At 31.7% G+C, this 22,183-nt stretch overlaps 2 long non-coding RNA genes across 2 annotated transcripts; one reads left to right on the top strand and one right to left on the bottom strand.

Moving 5' to 3' along the window:
• Positions 1–2,705: 2,705 nt before the first annotated feature.
• Positions 2,706–4,715, bottom strand: LOC133188982 (uncharacterized). Its single transcript, XR_009721369.1, has 2 exons — positions 4,625–4,715; positions 2,706–3,245 (listed from the first exon to the last, which is right to left on the bottom strand). It is a non-coding gene; the product is annotated as an uncharacterized LOC133188982 (long non-coding RNA).
• A 6,017-nt stretch (positions 4,716–10,732) lies between these two features.
• On the top strand, positions 10,733–12,848 carry LOC133188980 (uncharacterized). Its single transcript, XR_009721368.1, has 3 exons — positions 10,733–10,831; positions 11,525–11,597; positions 12,149–12,848. It is a non-coding gene; the product is annotated as an uncharacterized LOC133188980 (long non-coding RNA).
• Positions 12,849–22,183: the final 9,335 nt, after the last annotated feature.

Here is a 22,183-nt window from a genome sequence, read left to right as displayed (position 1 = left end):
ATTTTAATCCGTAACGTAGTTAAAATTTTATATAGCAGTTGCAAGAACTTTTGAAATGCCCCTCGTATTATTTCGCGAAAAGATATCATAGCCCTATGCAATAGGATTTCAGCTTGTACAAGATGCAAATTCTTAGTAGACGTCATTTGCTTGAACCATTTAACGCAGTGAGATGTAAATATAATTAAATCTCACATTAGATGTTTTCTTTCTATGTGTTATTCCCAATTAAGAAAGGGATTTTAGCGCGTGTTTTAGCAATTTCTGGAACGCTGAGTTTGTATTACGTATATGTGTATGCCCGAAACATTCCGAATACGAGCGTTCAATATCGAACGCCCCATTTTAAACAGCAAAACGCCGTCTGGTCAATCTCTCAAAGGCAAATTTATGATAGGTAGTGCACGTGGCAGCAAGGTAAGATGGGTAATTTTCAGGCAAAAATTGAAATTATTAATTAATAATTTAGTGCCTATTAGCCTCAATAAAACCTCAGTATGCATATTGCAATGCTTGGTAGGATTATTGGAATGATGCAATATTGAACACTGGCAAGGATCTCCATGTTTTAACGAATTTCGACTAGAATCATCATTTCAGCAAGTTTGGCCACTTTCAGTATTATATGATAAATTTTATAGCTTATCTTCCAGAAAGTTGACTAGCTTTTGCCAAATCTATTTGTCAATAATAAGTTTTCTGGTCAATTTAAATGGCTGGCAAAATCCAGTTGACTCGTTTATTGTAAAGAAGTTATTAGCGGGTTACAATCCATTTTAGCAGACATTGCTGATCTACTCCCCCATACTACTGTTTTGATTTGGTCCCATATTTTGCCACTCTATAGTTGGACTAATTGCCTTGCAAACACTGTGAGTGAAAAATGCAGACGTAGAATAAATAGTGCTTGTGCAACATTCGTCATTAATATGTTTCAGGGGCGGGGAGCATCTATTACATACCCAGACATTAGTATGCAGCAAAGAGCTTTATTTAGGAAGGATGGGGTTCATTTATCTGACTTGGGAAATTCCATCTTTATCAATACATTGAGCAATGAATTGCATCATTTCATTAAGTGCAACTTTTCTTCTCCAACATTTCCCTTACCAAAATCACCAACCACCATATAGTATATTCAAAGTTGAAGTTTAAGGGGGGGGGGGGGTAATTGGGTTTAATTGTTTATGCTTGTCATGTGTCGATTTTGCAAGTGTCATTTGTCACTCAAATAGCCCTCGCAAATCTAATATCAGTTTGCACAGTCAGTCTATTGATTAAGTGTGGTACCAACTGCATGTAGTTGATCATCCATTTATTTGCTATGTGTACTTCCAAATTTATATAGAGAGAGAGAGTGGTACCATCTGTATCAAAATTATCTGTATTTTAAATATCTTTAGTGTTTTAAAGCACCATCTGTGCTTCCATATATATTAGTATTTATATTAATTTTGGGCTGCAAAATTTCCGCCCCATCTTCGTTTTGGCTGGTGGGTCTGGGGACATCAGGCATGGGGCCATGTCCTTTGACCCATTTGGCACAATTTTGCATAGATTGCTTTCTCTGGGTGGTACTTTTTTCCAGGCTCCCTGGATCAAGATGGCACTTCTATTGCTTAATTTTTATGCTGCCAAATGTTTCTAAGCATACATATGATCAATAATTGTACTTTTCTGATATATTGTATATCTATTAAATGGCCATGACAAGCACACCAAAACACAATTTTTGTTATTCATTTGTTCGTATTTACAATCACCTTGTACCTTTGTTTAAGGTTTTTCTGATCTATGTCTTCCTTCGTGGTTTTATATTGAAACTTTCACAAAAAAAAAGTCTTATTAAAGTGCATGACCATTTTAGGTAACGCTGGGACATTAGAAAATGACGACATCGCCGTATATCTAGCTATATTTGTACTGATAAAAATATCCAAAGTATATTTTAAGTATGGTATTGTCTTTATTGATATATTTTCCTTGTCATTGATATATAACACTTGATATATTTTCGCAAAATCAGCTCTACAAATCTAACAGATGAATTTTACAATGCACCGTGCCAAAAAGACACCAGTATTGTGCACGACATCCATATATTTCATGTTATGAAAATGACTATTTGATGTACTTTGCACAAAGAACAAGAAAATTCAATCTGATAGGGATTCCTGCAGTCGTATTCTATTTCACGTGGATTTTCTTCTATTTAGATTACAATGAGGCATTTTTTTTTTTTTTTTTTTTTGTCTTCTGTTTAATGTTGTGATATTTTTCGTCGTTAGATGTTAATTAAGAAATAACTGTCTAATTTTTTTTTGGTTTCATGATGTGATCAATCGATTGGCTTGCGTGATAATTTGCATAAACGCCATATAGTATATTCAAAGTTGTAGTTTAAGGGGGTGGGGGGGGGGTAATTGGGCTTAATTGTTTATGCTTGTCATGTGTCGATTTTGCGAGTTTCATTTGTCACTCAAAGGCCCTCGCAAATCTAATATCAGTTTGTACAGTCAGTCCATTGATTAAGTGTGGTACCAACTGCATGTAGTTGATCATCCATTTATTTGCTCTATTTGCAACATTCAAGTCAAATCCGATAACAGGTGTGACCACATTCCACATTGACGCAATCTTGAAGTGGTGTCACACAGAAGTCATAAACGGTTCAGCAAGGCTTGATGGATGATTTGTAAGATAGATTGTAATATTAAGATCAATTTAATATAAACATCATTTTATTCAAGTGTAAAGAAATTCTGTCAATTTCTCGACTTTCTTCGAGAATACTTCTTTTATGTTTTTGTGTATTTACGTCTACAGTTTCCGAGAACATTCACGGACTAGATTTTTAGTGGAAATATTGAAAAATCGTAATAATTATTGACTGGAAGTAAAGTACTAGAATATTTCATCAGTTGCAAACACTAATAGCTAAGGTTTGAATTGAAACTTATCCAATGTAAACAAATATTGTTGCAATGTAAAGTTGGTTTACAGTATATTGCTGGAACATAAGCTAGTGAGACAATCTGCTACACATGGGCTCCTCTGGAAACTAGATACCAAAACGTTGACATATGTTAAACAGAAACTGATTTAGGGCAATGAATATTTGCAAGGTCGTCAGAAGACGTGGATGGGTATCAGTCTCTCTCTGGCTGTAATTTTGACCTGTAAAGAGCTTCATCGTCTTTGAAATCCCTATTCATCTGTAAAGATCTTCTGTAAAACTTGCTGATCTGCAATTTGATAAATAAAAAAAATATTAATGTTTTTCCTTTAATATATAGTTCCAATATTTCAGCCTCTTTTTTATTTACACAGTGTTTACAATGGAAATCAGTTATTCAGATTACCAACAACATGAATTTTATCAGTGACAAAAAGGCATGATTATCATTTCCTGGCATTATGCCAATATTTTGGCTCCTGTGCCGTTCTTAAGCATTTCAAATTGTACAAAAATTGGTTAAAAATATAATTGTTAGACGATACCTTGGATTGGAATAGTCATTTTTTTTCTCGTATGTTATGTTACTATGCATTTATTGATTGAAGTTTGAAATTTTCATTTTTTTAACAAGTCAATCTTGTCTTAGGTCATATTTTTGTCAACATGAAATATTGGCTGCTACTAAAAAAGAAACATTCATAACAAATATAGAGTCATATTTTGGAATTTTGATTGGGTTCAGATAAAGATACTTCGCAGGTATGTTAAGGCAGCACATTGATCATTATTCGGCGAATTTACACTTTTTTTTGTAAAATGTAACATTGATAAATCGGAAGAGCAATGGATAAAACATTTACTATTATTGTCCATTGTATAGACAACTTTGAGTCTAAGGCTAAAAGAAGCACTCCACTGTGACGTCATCATGTGACGTTTATAAATAGAAAATTTGCCTTAATGAATAAGTGAAAAGTTCAACACTACCCCGGGGATAATTTATTTTTCTTTGTAAAATTAATTATGTAAAAACATCACTGGGTCACGAAAAGTATCAATTTTTTTTTTACATTTTGTACATACGATCGAGAAATTTTTATCTTTTCATGTTTAATCACAAGATTCTAGCAGCACTTTCAAAGTACTATAGAATACAAGCTTTCTATATAAACAAACGTTATGTTTCAAAGTATGCAGCGTAGTGTTGAACTTTTGCATCTTTGTTGTGACAGAGGAAATAGTGATCGTGATTTCAAAACACTGTCTTCATTATAAGAAAAAAATGATAAGAATAAATCAGCGTACCTGATTCTTACTCTTTAATTCCTTATGAATCACACATAATGTTCACGGAATAAACTTTTAAACTCCTATTTTATATATTTGTTTACATGAATTCTAGCTAGTTTCATTTTCACTCGGCTGTCCCTCCACTGTCCTTCAAAATGAAGTTCGGTATTATACCCCCCTGACAATTACTTTGCTAATTATACTATCCAAAAATGAAAAGAATATTTTACATGTTTCCAATCATTTCTTGGACCTAAAATAAAACTTTGAATAAAGATACTAAAAAATCGTTATCTCTAAAAACCACGTCATACAGCTTACTATGACGTCATATTGTATAGGCAAGTAGAATATCTGAGTGTAGTCTTAACATACCCGCGTAAAAAATTCTGTTTATCCTTGAGACTTGCTACTACCACATTTTTCATATTTGCATGGTTTTCTAGTAGACACGCTCTTAATAGATTCTCCCACCCTCCACTTTCCTTCAATATATCTAGAAAACATTGAAAATATTTTGAAGAATTGTTAGAGTAAAAACTTAGCAGTTAGTGACTTTAATCTTATCAGATTTTAAAGGAGTATGGTTCTAATTTTGCATATTTTTGACATTGTGATGTAGGTAAAAAATATGAAACAGGTTTGCTAAAAAATAATTTTGAAAAATCACTAGCTAACATGTTCCTCAAGATACAATGTAGATACACTATACAAGATCTAGAATCGAATGGATAATATTATTGATGAAATTTGCTTGACGACTGCGATTTTCCCCGTGAAACCTTTATAGTAATCCTATTCATATTTGAATAAATTTTTGTAAGAAGTTTTGTCTAACACGTATTCTACTCCACATTTTGACCCCATACATAACTACAACTACAATTGTAGCAAACTGCATTTTAATGAAATGTATTTTCCTTCTGAGGATTTATTTTTACAGTTTTCAAAAACTGCCATATTTACTGTGGCTGAGATTGAAACAAGAAACTTGTATTCCAAGTATTTTCGTCTGTGAAAATATAAATAACGTACACATTATCACTTTTAAGAATAAGCTCCTGTAACACTTTTCTTTGTTTGGCTGAGCCCTATATATATGTACATCTGTTTTATACAAATTATATGATATGTTTCAATGGATATGACTCTTACCAAATACAACATTTTCTATCAGAAGCAAACCTGAATTACTCATTCGTAATATAGTTCCAGCGTGATCGGGAAAAAAAATCAGGCCTATGGGTCGACCAATCATCGTACCACCAACAGAAAAGATGAAGCTTTGATTATCCTGTTTTCTTGCCTAATCATCAGTTATTGCATATTCCAAAAACCTTAGATAAAAAGGATACATGAACTGAAGAGATAAATTAACGTCTTTTCTCTATTGTTCAAACATTTATCAAACATTCTGGAAGATTCAAATGTTAGTATATATATTAATATAAATATATTAATTTATATCTACATGCATATACCAAATTATATGATTCTTTAAAATGCATTGATTTGTAAATTTCGCAAATATTGAATACTTTAAATGTACATACATAACTGATACCTTATTTAATCTTTGTAATTTACATGTAGGGAGAGAGCGTAATAAGTTTTTAGAACTTGTGCCCAATCCGTTTGTAATTAGAAATTACAATAAATATGTTCAATCCGTAGAGAAGAAGCAAGATCAACATGTTTGAACATCTTGATTTAGCTTTCTTTGTTTTTAGCTTTTTCATCGACAACTTCTCCTATTTATGTTACAGTAGTTACATGTATATTTCACTATCATCTGGTTATGGTGTATATGTCTTACAACTGACAGCATGTTCCGAGTACGATAAAAAATTGAACCAAAGCAGGCTACTGACAAAAAAATGATGTTAGTGGACTTTCCATAATCTCTTTTTAAGTCAGCATTTAGCAAATTCTATGGTCGTTGTAATGTTCTTGTTTGCAAATAGAACCTGTCATTGGGTAGTATTTTGACTAAGATGACTCATACAAGTTTTCAGCCAAATGAATTTTAAAATTTTGATCACGGATGTCTGTGTTAACCTGACCAGATACATGTTTGATCGATTGGGCACAGTGGTTGAATTTCAGCAAGAAATAGAACGTTTACCGATACCCATTTCGAATACTTTATATGCTTAAAGGATATACATATCCGTGTTTTAACATAAAAAGTAGCGCTGTATTTGACTTGGATTCTTTTATATTCTTAGTTTATGTAACCTCTAATGTTTATCTTAAGGTATTTTGAGAATCTTTTACATTTTAATAATCAAGTTCATTGAAATTTTATTATGTGTTCTCCTTGCTTTTGAATCACACATACCTGTCAAATTTAGATAATGAATCACAAAATAAGAACTGCAAGTGTTCAAATATACAGAATGTGCGTTCTGATTGGTTTATTTAGGTTTTGAATTTTCGATTCTTCATTTGAATCTCTCATTTCATATTTCATGCCTCTCCGCTAAGCTCTGTTTATGTGAAGCTAAAAGTAACCTTTCGCCAGCGAAGATCTTTAATGCTGTTAAGCCTTTTGACTAAACAAATTATCTAAAAAATTCTCTAGCGTTCTTAATATTTTACAGCCTACTTTCTGGCAGCCTTTTTAGATCGATGTCCCACCTATCTCTTTAACCATTCTGGAAATTTACATAATTTGATGTTTTTAGCTTACTATATAATTCAGTTTCTGTTATGTAGTAGTTGGGAATCTCAAAGACATTCTCTTAATCTACTAATCGTTCTTTTAGAAATTGCTTCCATAGATTCATATCAATAAGTTTATCATCTGGTTGTTAAAAATAGCAATTATTCAACTTTAGATTTTTGTGATTGTGGATGACCTTCTTATGAAATATTTATAAATGCATGTGTCTTTCTGAATATAACTTACATGACACTCATAAAAGTGCCATATCTCACATGCAATATCTGGCAGATAAACGGTTTCTAGTATAGATTTTGCGTGTCTGAGGTAAATGAATGTGAAATCCTAAGTTTATGTGTGATTCACCTCAAATGTCACACGGCTGAAGAGCTATTGTCTGTAACCACTTAAGCTTTATTGCCACGTATGGTCACCGATTTTGATGAAACTTTGCCCGTTGATACAACTTGACACCAGAAACATATATCCAATAATATTCGGTTGTAATGTGTCTTGGTTGCCATGGTAACAGACAGAAAAGTTTGAAAAATTGAGATTTTTAGCTACTTTGAATCTTTTTGAGCCTTAATAAAGACTTAGAAAAAAAAACATTCTCACAAAACCATGACACATTTAGAATATATATCAAAGTTAGTGGTAAACATGGCAACATTCGGAATACATTTTAAATGTTGGAAAATGCCAAAACACGCTCAATATTTAATCATGAGTTTGATTATTCTGTTAAAAAAAAATCATTGCCATGGCAACACAGTGTGTAACCATACAAAATTTGTTGCCAAGCACTATCTTGAGGAATAAATGCCGATTTAAAGCTTGCAAAAATGCATCGTTTAAACGCGTAACACAGATAACATAAGAAAAATTGGGATGTGCAACCATGGAAAAATCATACCGGTGGTTTAAAGTCATTTTTTGGCTGCTTGAGGAATTTAGTTAACATTTAATCAAGAAATATTATCTGACTCGCCTTGAATTGTACTTATCTGACAGAATTAAATTTGAATATCATATATTGATAAAGTATGGTGAAGAAATAACACTGTTGCTATGGTTACCAAGAAGCTTTTTGCATCCAGTTAGAGATTGTGTGGTAATCAAAATTGAAAGTCTGGTAAGCTGTTCATAAATATCAGTCATAAAGTTTTGGAAATGTACATGCAAGAGTGTGTATCTAAGTAAACAAAATATTTTTCAGCATTTTATGCATATTTTTTCCGCTAATTTCCATAGTTATGCTCCATTTAAAGTATTCAATTTAATTTTGTTTTTGAAATGTGAGAATAAGGACACACAAATTCCTTTAAGAATTGATCACACGTAATATAGAAATGTGCTTTTAAAAAGATAGGATCAGATTAAAACATACAAAGAGTAAACTTAAAATTCCTTTGCGGTATTAAAACCATGGCAACCATTGCCAACCAATAATTAAGAAATATCACATTTTGGTATACATATACCTTGGTATACATAAGGACAAGGATCTTTTTCTATTGTTTGGTTGCTTTTCATCGTATAATTGCTTTTATTTTTAGTGTACGACTTTACAAAAAGAATGAATAAAATTACTTCTTTTAAAACTTTGTTTCCACAGTAATGTAACTATGTAATGATTGATTTCTCAGGTATATTTATCATGCATTTAAGATATCAGGTCTTCAACGTTTGGAAACAGTCATTGCCACTTATTTGCATCGCTGCAAACGTTATTCATTGGACTCTGAACATGTTTTAAAAAAAATGCATTTTTCAAACTTTAGGACATGTTGCTGTGGTAATTTTTACACATAGCAACCAATTTTGGCCTGGTTTGAGTTTACGGTATCAGAGATTTTCGTCATAGAGAGTTTGGAGAAATTCTGAGACTATGCGTACAATAGCTCCTAGTTAAAATTTCAAATTATTACGAAGAATGACTCTTAAGAGGAAGTAGTTATAGATCGTTAAGAGAATAATCCATCTAAGGAATTATCAGATACCAAGTAATGGTACATATACAGTAAAAAAAAATATTTTAGGAAATCAGAAGAAAACAGTTTTTAAATCAGGAACCAATATGGTAAGTGGAAGATCTTTTTTATCATAACCAAGCACGTTAATTATCATATTTTTTTCCGAAAGAGTTTTTATTTATATGGAGGGGTGTCTATTCCTACACAAAGGAATATCTTCATAATAAAAAATTATATGCGAAGTCGAATTTGCGATGAAAATATGATTTTGAATTGATAGATTACCTATAATCGAAAAATTGTTTAGCAAAAATCAGAAAATTTTAAATCATTTCTCCAAAACTGTTTAAATTAATTTGCACTTGCTGATCTTAATATTATTCACGAAGTATGTGCTTTCGATTACATTTTTATACGCATTTTCATGCAACATTTTAATGGCTTTTTATTTACCTTATAATCATGGAATAATGTTTTGTTTTAGTAATGAACATGTTCGCTGTCAATATATATGTATTTACTTATTTCAATTGTCATTCGGTGTTTCTTTAGAGCAACGTGAAATCAGGTATCAACTGACTATTAATCATTCGCTACTGCGCAGATAAGCTTGCATTTGTCCCATTCTAGTTAAAGAGGTTCTGAGCTATTATTCAATGCTTCGTAAGTAGATTTTAAAGATTTTCTGTCCTAGTTGGATTAGAAATCTCCGTAAAAGACTGTCATCACGACATTTATTTTACATATTAGTATATCAAAAAATTCTATTTATTTGTAACTAATGTAAATCACATACCAATTTTGATGCACCAGATGCGCAATTAATGCTGCAACGATATGTACAAAACAAAAAGCAATACACTTAAAACCTGCATAATCATTTTTTTTTTTCAAAAATAAAATTTTGACCTTTAGTAAAAGATGATATTTAAAAAATATAACAAGGAAAAAAATAGCTTTAGAAAGTTTGATAAGCAGTTAAATCACTGCATGTAGATCTGTGGGTTCATTCATACCTTCTTGTTGCCATTACAGATTAAAAAAATAACCAATGCATTATATGGCATAAACACTTGCAAGAACATGAAAATTGACAAATTCTTTTGATAGAAAAGAGGCATAGGCAGTGGTGAAAATTTCCGACCATTCAACCCCCTAATAATGTTTGTCATTTCATAAAACAGTAAAACTTGTTTAATCCAAATACCATGGGTTCCATAGAAATTAGCCAGATTAGACAACATTCCAAATTAGACAACATTTTAAACAATTGAATCACAAAAAAAGAACCTAAAGTTGGCATCGCATTAAGCAAGATTTCATACTACACAAAATCCAGATAAGACAAGTTTCACTGTACTAAACCTTTAATGACATGCAATTTTCTTTTATCAATTAAAGTTTAAACGTCTTACGCATTCAAGGAAGTTTCACTTTAATTTTTATTTTATTTCATTTATTTATCTTTTACGCCCCTCTTACTAGAAGATGGAATGATTAACATAATAACTTGAAGTTATGCTTTCAGTAGACTTAATTGAACACTTTATTTAGAGTTGTATGCAAAGAGAATTTGTTGGGTTTTTAAAGGCCAAACTAGACGGATCGAGAAAGAGTCACATCAAATTTATGATTTCTTGACAACAAATGAAAACAAGCTATTATGTCGGTGAAATTTTCATCTGCACATTGCATTGCTCGGAGGCATTTCTATTTTCATTTAGAGCACTATCTTTTCGTCGGTTAAAATAGGGGCAGTCGTTAAGATAGAATCTCTTGACTGATTTTTTTATTAATGTATAAATATTATTTTTGAAAAAAAAAAAAAAAAAACCATCAGCTTCAGAATTCTTTAATAACACTTGCAGTTTAAGAAATAGTGTAGCAGCATTCCTTTGATGAGATATATAAAAAGAATAAAGAAAAAGGGATATCAAAAAGGTACGTTTAATACAATATGACTTTAGGTGAAATGAATTTGAATTATGTCATATACTACAACTACATGTAGCTTACAAGACAGTTCATATCAAAAGGAATTAGGAATTTTTTATTCTAGTGAGCTTACTTTTAAAGATGGTCTTTTGCACAATAAAATCAAAATGAATGCATATTTTAAGCTCAAACAAAAATAGATATTTTCAATACGACGGTTATAGATATATTTTATTTGCATGCACACAAAATCAAAACACTATCAATAAATGACAAATATGTGCATATATAAAAATACAATAATTCTCACATCAATACATACACTTTGTAAAGACTAAATCTTGTCAGTCTTAGAATTTGTATTGGCTGTTCATGCTGATTTGTTCACATTTTATTTACAATTTGCATTATCAAGTCAATGGTCTTTTATGTCATTAAAAGAGTATCCATGGCAATTAATTTTTTTACGTCGAAATTGGGGAAAAAAGTTTAAAAAAACTTGATCTGCTCACAAATTGCTAATTACATCATTTTTATATGTCAAGAAAATGAGTTAGTTTTTCGTTTTCTTTATATGTCAAGGACAAAAATGATTTTTAGAAAGTAGAAATAAACCAACAAGAAAGAGAAAGGTGTTTGAAGCCTTATTTACAAATGTATCTTAGTAATACTTGATACTAGATTTTTTTTATTCTAAAGGGGAGTTGAAAAGTCACGATTTCGACAAAGTAATTAAACAAATTGCAAAAGATCTTCATCATACGGGCTATCTGTAAGTATTATTTCTCTGTGTATCTTTTAGCTTTCTAAAGCTTTTTCCAGTGATATAATTATATAACCGTTTATTTAATTATCAAATGTATTTACTCATTAACGCAAATATAGCTTACGGATCTGTGTTGCTATAATAAATCTTTATCTTCATGAACTTTTTCTTTTACTAAGATGATAGAACAGTTTGGTAACAACCATGATTTAATAATCTATAGTACTGCGCAACGTCAATTTTAATTCACATACTCGTATAATAAATGCACAGATACATGTAGTAATAAAAAAATTGGGGAAAAAATTCAAAACAGTGTACGGACTTGCCTTTCAGTTTGAATGAAGGAATGAATAAAACTTTTAAATTCTTGATAAATAAAAGCAATGACTCAAACCTTTAACAATAAATACATTTAATTTAATTTAAAAGGAATAGATAAAAGCATAATTTAAAAGAGAGGGACAGCAAGTATATTTTAATTTTTCCCCACACATTCTATATTTCTTATTGACTGTTATTGGCTGTGATGAAATACATTGCAAATTATTTTCCAGGGATGTGAAACAGGATTCTCTTTCTGTACTTACACGGTGGATCGATTATATAATGGAACTAAAAAGTGAAAGTGCATGAATTGAGACATTAGAGGAAAATTATTTCCGGATGGATGAAATCTATCAACAAATGAATAACCGGATAGAGGCAAGTGTTTAGAATTTATCAGCTATTGTTCTTTTTATCTCAAGAAACACTAATGCCTTTTAAATATTTTTAGTTACCCTTTTCTCTAAAAAAAAATAATAAAGATGGACATTTACGTCAAACTCCGTTATATATTACTTGTCGTTATTCATGATGTATTTCTTGAATTCATTTTCACCAGATACTGTGTGTCAAACATTCTGCAAAAACACAAAGAAATAACAAGTTCCAATTTTGATAACTTTACCGTTATAACATCACTTTATGTTTGTCTTCAACTTTTACAGGCAACATATATAAGCGATTTTTGAACTGTATACAGGGGATTTTTACCCCAGTGTTATTTTTACCCTTCAATGCTTGAAAATAATTTCGTCCAGTTTCAAAATCTCTCAACCACCGCCCTGCGGAAGAGATACTGTTGTTTACTTTGAATTTAATGACAGCATTGTTCCCCTTAGGCATCATGTAATTTAAAGTTTTCCCACCCCTATGTGATGTCATACGTTTTGCAGAATTCTATTATTAATTTAACTAAAAGCACATTATAAATATCTGTTTTGAGAAATGAGTTTTTTTAAAGGTTAAAGAAAAAGAATTATGAAAAGTAATATTTACCATCACTCTTTTATTCTTCAAAAATGTACAAAGGACAATAAGTTATACTTAACAATTCTTCATTTTTGAAAAGTTGGGGGGGGGGGAGCAACTTCCAAAAATAATCTGTCAAGCCAAAAAAAAATAATAATAATAATAATAAACTGAACCCCAAAAAGGGGAAAGAGCAACTTCCAAAAATAATCTGACAGGCACAAAAACAAAAACAAAACAAAACCAAAAAACAAAAACCAAAAAATCAAAAAAAAAAAAAAAAAAAAAAAAAAAAAAAAAAAAAAAAAACACCACCCACACACCCACCCACACACAAACGCAAACGCAAAAAAAAAAAAAACTAATTATAAACTGTTCAATTCCTGGAATTTGACAGTGCTTGACCTTGCAGCAACAAAAGGGAGGGGGGAACCAATCACTAAAGCAAACTTCTATATTCGGAAAAAGTAGGTCCCCCAGCAGTCTACGGGCCTGAGAAGCTTTGTAATACTGCACCTGACATAACTCTCACACAGGAGCTTATAAATGTATATTGAAAACAAGATGTGTTTGTGAAACACTGATTCCCCCGTATGGCAGTTTATGGCGAAGGTTAAAGTTTCTTCAAATGCAAGTCAAAATCCAGGCCAAAAGACAAAAAATGTTGATACCCAAAGAAAGGTCTTGTCTTGAGGAATACACCTGTGAAATTTGAAAGACTTAGATACAACTGTTCAAAAGTTATGGCGAAGGTTAAAGTTTTTTAAATAAAAGTCAAACGTCAAGGTCAAGGTCAAAGTGGTTGGTATCCAAAGGAAGACCTTGTCACAAGGATTACATATGTGAAGTATGAAAGCCCTAGCACCAACCATTCAAAAGTTATGGCCAAGGTTAAACTTTTTCAAAAGTAGTTTAAACTCACTCCTAGGTCAAGGTCAAAGGGTCAAAGTGGTTGGTATCTAAAGGAAGGTCTTGTCACAAGGATTACATATGTGAAGTTTGAAACCCCAAGCACCAACTGTTCAGAAGTTATGGCCAAGGTTAAAGTCTCATAAAATTTTGCAAAAGTGGGTCAAACTCCAAGGTCAAGGTCAAAAGGTCAAATATGATGGTACCCAAAGAAAGGTCTTGTCACAAGGAATACACATGTGAAATATGAAAGTCATAGCTCCAACCAATCAAAAGTTATGGGCAAGGTTAAAGTTGACAACAGACAGACAGACAAACAGACAAACGGACAAACAGACAAACAGACAAACGGACAAACAGACAAACAGACAGGCAGGACAAAAACAATATACCCCCGGGATCTTTCGATCCAGGGGCATAAAAAAATATACAGTATATGACGTGAGGCTGCTTATTACTTCCTCAATGTAACCATAGGCATGAGGGATGGGAGATTTTTAATACATGAAAGTTGCAGGAGATTATACATTCATGACATTGGGTCAGATTATGACACAGATATGAGTCATAAGCAATTTTTATGTCAAGTATCAACTACCAATTAGCCTCCATTTGAGAGTAATAGACCAGGTACAAATAATACACCTTTTCTGCCAGAGGCCTTGAACTTGCTGGAATGACCTTGAGTCAAGGTCAGTTACTCAGTACATACATGTAACCTTAGGTTATATGCAATATTTATAATCAGTATGAGCATCTCATGTTCTCCATACAAAATACAATCAGGAAAGGAATTCAATGTTTTTCTTAAAATTACTTTTAACTTGATTGAAGGATCTTGAATCAAGGTCATGGCACACATTTGGGTCATTACCAGTCCAATGGAAAACCTTGTTAAAAATAAAGAAGATGAATTTCTCAAGTTCTACTCTTTTTTTAATATGCAGTGCATTTAGCATCTGTTCATACAATGATAAGGCCAAGATAAATAAATATTGTGTTTCCTATTCCAACCAGAGAAAAAATAGGGTAGGTAGGTAGGGAAAACATTTTATTTTATTTTAACATTTTATTTGTTAAAATTCAACTTTGACAATAAACAAAATGAGAGAAACAAAGGGCTCTTTTCTTTTTTCCCCAAAGGGCAGCTTACTAATGGCATTTCTGCTTGATGTGTAAAGGATATCATTTTCTCAAACACAGAAGGATTTCTTATGGTGAAAATGGAATTATTGTTTACTTCCTGAAAGATATCGGCGGATAAATTTTTCAGGGTCGGCTCTTATATTTTAGGGTCTGTCAGGGAATCGGAAACACACAATTTATTTATGTAGGCCTAAGGTAATGAAATAATTTTTATAATGAAATGTATATATCATTGCAAAATTCATGAGAATCAAAATACATTAACATATTGAAAACTTATTTGCTCTATCTACAAAAAAAAATAATTTGTAATTTGACCAAATTCAAATTAATGAAAAAATGAAAAATTATTACATGTAGTACCAAACACTGACATGGTATCTAAAATTGATGCTGTAGACATGGCAAATTCTGATAACACCAATAATGTATCCACAACTGATGCCATGGACATTTCAAACAGACTGAAGACATAAGACTCTTTTCATACAAAACTCGGGGGTCTTTGAAAAAGTCTGTATTCTGAGATAGAATCCACTTTTCTTTTAGAATGAGTCGCACATAGTTTTCAATTCACATCTTCCATCCATAACTCCATATCGAATATGTTGACAATGCCAGTTTTACACTGCATTCGGGAATACTGGAACATCATAGGAAATGATATTGTGTCCAGTGACTAAACTTTTCTTGTTGTTACTCAAAACTTTAGTCTAATTCTGATTGATACAGGAGAAACTTCTATTAAACAATTTTTTGATACATATTTCAAAATATCTGTAAGGTTTGGGACAGTTTGGGGTATTTCACTGTCACGTCAGCAAACGCCAAAGTAAACACGTGCCCTTTTGGTCCAGTTTCCTTGTGGTCGTAATCTTTTACACTTAATATTTGGGAACAGTTTTTGCAATAATGCACCAATTGCCTCTGGAGAAAGGACACTTGTATTTTTTTCAATTAAAATTTTCCCAGATTCATTTTCATAAATGTTGTCAATAAACCTGGAGTATTTTAAAAATATTTTAAAAAATTAATGTTGACTTCAGAATTTATAAAATTCTCTATCGTTTATTTTCAGGCATTAAAAAAAGATAGCTATTGATTTCTAAGATGCTTTTTATTTGTTAAACAAATTAATTACCATGTAACAATCTCTGTGTTTGCATAAGCAGATTTTCTCCTTGCCATTTAAAATATGTGAATTTATCGTATTTGTATATTAGCGCCAAAACTTTTTATCGGAAGTTTCGGGCGTCATCATATGCGTAATGTCATTCGGAACATTAGTCGGAGTTATCGTTATTGCACTTCCTTCCCAGCTGGTGCACATGAAGAAAATTACCCTAGATGCGAGTAATTTAATCGAAATATTCACGAATCGGTGGCACTAAAAATAATTGAAAATATAAAAAAAAAAGAAGAAGAATGTGTAACAAATTTATAGGTATGTGCATATTCCATGTTTTGACATGCTTTTAATAAATAATCAGGCGAAGTTTAAGCGAGGTGAGGCAGACGACGAGAAAGAGTTGCAAGCCCTCTCTCTTTTCATGTATCGGTCGAAAACGAGATATTTAAAAACAGCTTATAGAGACAAAAGGGTTACATTATCGATAACATGTAGTGCATATTAGAACACAAATATAGGAAAAAGGTGACTCGACCCCATATTTAAAAAGAAAAAAAAATGGAAAAAGGAGGGTGGGGGTGTCCAGACCCCCAAGTGTCTGTGTTTTTTGCTAGGCAAGAGTTGTCATGCGTTTGTGATTCGAATGATGGGTTTAATCTTTGCACAGTAATTTTTAGTCAGACGCAGCTCACCATCGCCTTTTTTTGAGTCAACAAAGCCTTACTATACCGCTGAATAGATTTGGTGGACGAAAATCCTCGTTTACTCCGCTTTTCATTCTTTTCGAAGCATCCGCTTTGTTTACATTGCCGAAAAGTAAGATAAGTCGTAAAATTATCTCAACTTTTTGTTAGTTTGAATCCAATGAAATTTTAGTCACATTTTATATGATTCTATATCAAGTATATATCTTTAAATAAGTTGCATTGTAAATTTTATTTCAAACTCTACTAAAGAGATGAACGACATAAGATTCATTTACGTCATTCGGAGTTGCGCGGTAGATTCAAAATCGTCACTCCCATACGTCCTTTAACAAATAATTTTACAAATGATCAATGACAAGTCAATTTATGAGTTCCATTTTTGTTGAAAAAGTAGCTGTCTATGATGTCAAAAAGCCTGGGATTTAATTTATCGTGAGAAATGTTTTTTACAGTGATGATTTTATGGATATTGATTTTGATAAAATTTTCTGAAAGTAAATAAGAGTTTTTAAGTATTCACATCCGATTTACACCACTTATCGAATATATTGTTGTACAGTACTCCTGATGTTTCTCCTTTACATCTGTAAATATTTAAAAGGTAGTAAAGAAACACGAGTCTTGATAGAACATTTACTTGAGTCCGCTATGTGCCTTAAAGCTGTTTGTAAGGATTTTTATGTAGTTAAGGAATGCAGCATACGTATGGTAATTCAACTTCAATTTGATTTGTCGGAATATTAAAATATTCAAAACTGATTTTGAAGAATTTTCTCCTTAGAAATGGAGCTACGGATATAGGTTGGATTACAACTGACAGAATTAAATCTCAGCTTGTCTTAATTACATTTAAAATAACAAGTCTTACCAAAAAAAGACAATTTTGTCACTTGCTTTGTCAGTAAGGACCTTTAAATATTGATCGCGTAATCTATCTTATTCTTTTTTTCACTTCTGAGTTATTGAACACTGGAGATTAAGTAGTATTCACATTGCCCCTCAATCGCTCAATGCGAAATTTCAACATCAATCTGATACTTTTATTCCGTTCGGTCAATGTATCAAGGTGTTCTTTTTTGCCCCATTGCCTGGCGTAATCTTCAAAATATTTTTAAAAAAAATTGACTTCAGTTGAAAGATTTGGGTTCCTCAAATTTTGGCTCATTTAACCTTTTCTCTACCGGAGAATTTTACGTGATTTGGAGACCTTTTGAAATAGCATTATCAAATTATTTCTAACCTTTTCATCCAAGGAGAAAGCTAGGCATAATGCATACCATTTTGTAGGGAATTTCATAGAGATGATATTTCATGACTATTCAGATACCCAACGACTGACCTTATTAGTAGAAATGGAGGTCAAAGGTCAAATAAGTGCAAAATTTTATCGAATTTTTCGATACTTTTTAATCTTCAAGCTAAAAATTTACAATGATGTATGTTGAAATAGGAAATTTAGAATAAACTCACAAAAGAGCATTATACTGTACTACATGAATCAAATAAACTTTTTCTTTAAATTCTGCATATAACGACTTTAAACGGGTTGCTTAGCAACGGGGTATTTTTCAATTTTCGGGCAGCATTTTTTGTTTTTTGCTCATCTTACACACATTTATGCATTATAGCACATTTCAAAGTCAAATATGAGGTCATAAAATTAAAAGGGACATACAGCAGATAAATTGTCTTAATGTTTGACCTCATTAGAACTATTTTTGGAGGTCAAAGGTCTAATAAGTGAAAAAATTTCATCAACTTTTTCCAACACTTTTCAATGTTCTTGCTAAAATTTTACACAATGGATGCTGAAATAGAAATAATTATGTAATCAATAGTCGCGGCTCTTAACAGTACATTCAATATATATGTATACATGTCCAATGTCCTAAAAACTACGAAAAATACGCCCTAGAACTGCGTGATTAATAAAACAACTAATATTTGATTATTCAGGATTTATTTTATTCACGAATGCACTGGCAAATTAATTCACTGAATACAGACAATTGGATAAACTTAAGAAATAAAATCCACGGGTATTTATTTATACCCATTAAATCCTAATAAAATCGTCTAATTTCACGAATTAAAAATCAATCGTTATTGTCGGGTGTCATCTTAGCTATGATTGACAAGAAATAATTGCAGAACAAGTTTCCAGTCCCGGCACGCGGAGTCCGTGATCGCTGTTGCAAATGACCTTGATCTCAGTCGAAATAAGAGTGTTGAAAGTGTAAAGAAGATTCCAATATTTTTTAGGGGTGCATGGGGCCCACACCGAAAAAAGCAATAAATTATTTTTAAAAAGAAAATTATCAATAAAAGACTTGTTTACAACAAAAACTCAGTATTTTTATTTGATCACCCCCAAATCACCCCCCTCCCAAAAAATATTTAAGCCTGTACTTGCCGAAGCACATGAATTATAATTCATTTATATGACTATTATTAATCAACCAATTTTATGCATAAAAACGACTATAAATGATCCATCGTTTCAATATTATTTGTATCACAATCTTGTAATATAAGAAAATTATGTTCGTTTATAAAGGAAATCAATAAACTGTGCTCCCAGGCCTATAGAATTCCAATACTTCGTGAACATTCATAGCAACACACTAAATTTCACGCCTGCCATATCTATCTATTATTTTGTACTAATCACCGATATGTTCTTGTAATCCCACATCCCATAATTGAAAAATGGTGAAGAGATTCAAATAAATGAATGAAAAGGACAAGACCGGATTCCTAATGAATTTTCTGTATTGCTCCCTTTAAAAAATGTATCGAATCAAATACCCTAAAATTTATGTGCATATACAGGCGTAATTAATTACTTTTTACACATTTTCTGTCCATCTTTATTGGAATAAAAAAGAAAGAAAATGAAACAAATATGTAATACATTACCGAGTACTTTTATTTTGTTGTTTCCGTTTTGTTTTGTTTTTTTTTTCACTCTTAAAATACCACCGGTATGATACATGTATATCCGAATAATATTAGTTACAAACAACACAGAATGGGATGTTGATCCATCAATAGCCATATTTAAAATAAAAGGACTTCCGAATGAATCCTACACGTTTCTCACATGATTCTTGCAAGAAAGTCGCACGTTTCTCACACGGTTCTTACACGAAAGTCGCACGTTTCTCACACGCTTCTCGCACGCTCGCTACAAGGTTTGCACGAAACGCTTTGGAGCTTACACGAAACGCTGCACGGTTTACACGAAACGCTGCACGTGCAGGTTTACACGAAACGCTACACGGTTTGCACGAAACCAAAAGCGAACGAAAGTCACACGCTTTTGTGGGGTAGTAGCACGTTTCAGGGTCTGTAGTACTTATAAAACGATGTTGTTCCTAGTAAGACGCAACAAAATATCGACCTTGACGTTAAATATTGATCGCCCCCGATTTTTCTACAAAAATTATGCGAAGGTCACAAATTCAAACTATCGTAATTAAATAAATACTGAGAGTAAGAAGACCTATAAAGGCTTGTTGAAAAGGAAATTTTCTCTACTTTTATCAGCTTTATTTTGTTTTCCCTATTTCAGTACAGAAATACACGTAAAGCTGAGCTTTACTTAAATATCACGAATAAAAACGAGAAAAAACACATAAGTGCAAGAAAATTCTTCTTTTTACAAAATATTTTAAAGAAATAACAATATTTTTTTTACATATTTTAAAAGCAGAGAAAATATGCTTTTATACGAAAGCCTAGAAGGGTCAAATAAGAAAATTAAAAAAAATTTAAAAGTCGTAATAACGAGACAAAAAGTCGTTATTTCGAGATAAAAAGTCGTTATTACGACTTAAGAAAGTCGTTATTACGTGATAAAAAGTCTATAATACGATAGCCTAGAAGGGTCAAATAAGAAAATAAAAAAAAAAAAAAAATAAAAAGTCGTAATAACGAGATAAAAGTCGTTATTACGAGATAAAAAGTCGTACTAACGAGATAAAAAATCGTTATTACGACTTAAGAAAGTCGTAATAACCAGATAAAAAGTCGTTATAACGACTTAAAAAAGTCGTTATTACGACTTATGAAAGTCGTTATTACAAGATAAAAAGTCGTTATTACAACTTAAGAAAGTCGTAAAATCGAGATAAAATGTCGTTATTACGAGATAAAAAGTCGTAATAATGAGATAAAAAATCGTTATTACGACTTAAGAAAGTCGTAATAACGAGGTAGAAAGTCGTTTTTTTTCTCGTAATAACGACTTTTTATCTCGTTATTACGACTTTCTTAAGTCGTAATAACGACTTTTTATCTCGTTATTACGACTTTCTTAAGTCGTAATTACGACTTCTTATCTCGTAATAACGACTTTTCATCTCGTTATTACGACTTTCTTAAGTCGTAATTACTACTTCTTATCTCCTAATAACGACTTTTTTAAGTCGTAATAACGACTTTCTTAAGTCGTAATAACGACTTTTTATCTCGAAATAACAACTTTTTATCTCGTTATTACGACTTTTTAAATTGTTTTTTTTATTTTCTTATTTGACCCTTCTAGGCTTTCGTACTTTTAGAATATATCATATTTTCTTTATTAAGTTAATCAGGAAAAAATGTCAATCGTCGGGAAATCGACAATTGCTTTGGAAAATTGCGCCATTTTCAAAAAGTCGTGTATGTCTTCAAAACGTAAAATCTATTCATTACCGACATTAAGACATAAAATGTTTACATAGTTTAAAAGTAGAGAAAATTTCCAAAAAGATGATGTATAGTTTATATACCTTTATGCTATCATAAAATAGATACGGAGATCTTGTTTTCGCGAAGTCGTGTTTTAAGGCGCTACCGGTCAAATTGACCGGTGTGGAAGTGAAGGGGTTAAAGTAAGTGATTTAAGGTCCTTATAAATATATTATTAATATCTACGTCAACAGTAATGACGTGTCTAGCAGGGCTATAATTGTTGGGTGAAAAAGAATATGAACATCTTGAGGGATTACGTTTCATTATGTTCGATATCTAGGCTCTGTGGAGTTATAGCTCTGTATTTTTCAAGGGGGTTAAATACCAAACCTGTGACGTCATAACTGTTAACTATTTGATGAGTGGAGATCAAAGGTAACGAGAATTTATGACAGCAGATGTATGGAATAGGAGTTTTAATGAAAAAATAAGGTACCCTGATTTATTTTCTTTTTTTCATATAAAGAAGTCAGGCAGTGGTTTGAAATCCTGATAAACCTTTCCTCTGTAATTCTTAATAAAAAAAAAATGCAAACGTTCAACACTACGCAGAATACCTTGAAACATAAATTTTCTTTCTATCGGAAGCTTGTATTCTACAGTACTTGGAAAGTGCTGCTAGAATCGTGTGGTTAACATGAATTGATGAAAAAAAAAACTATCTTATT

Source organism: Saccostrea echinata, unplaced genomic scaffold (assembly GCF_033153115.1).
Source record: "Saccostrea echinata isolate AGI-Se365-2 ecotype Australia unplaced genomic scaffold, CSIRO_AGI_Sech_v1 ptg000016l, whole genome shotgun sequence".
Lineage (NCBI taxonomy): Eukaryota > Metazoa > Mollusca > Bivalvia > Ostreida > Ostreidae > Saccostrea > Saccostrea echinata.
The sequence above is the reverse complement of the archived record's forward strand: the minus strand, read 5'-3'. Positions and strand labels throughout refer to the sequence as shown.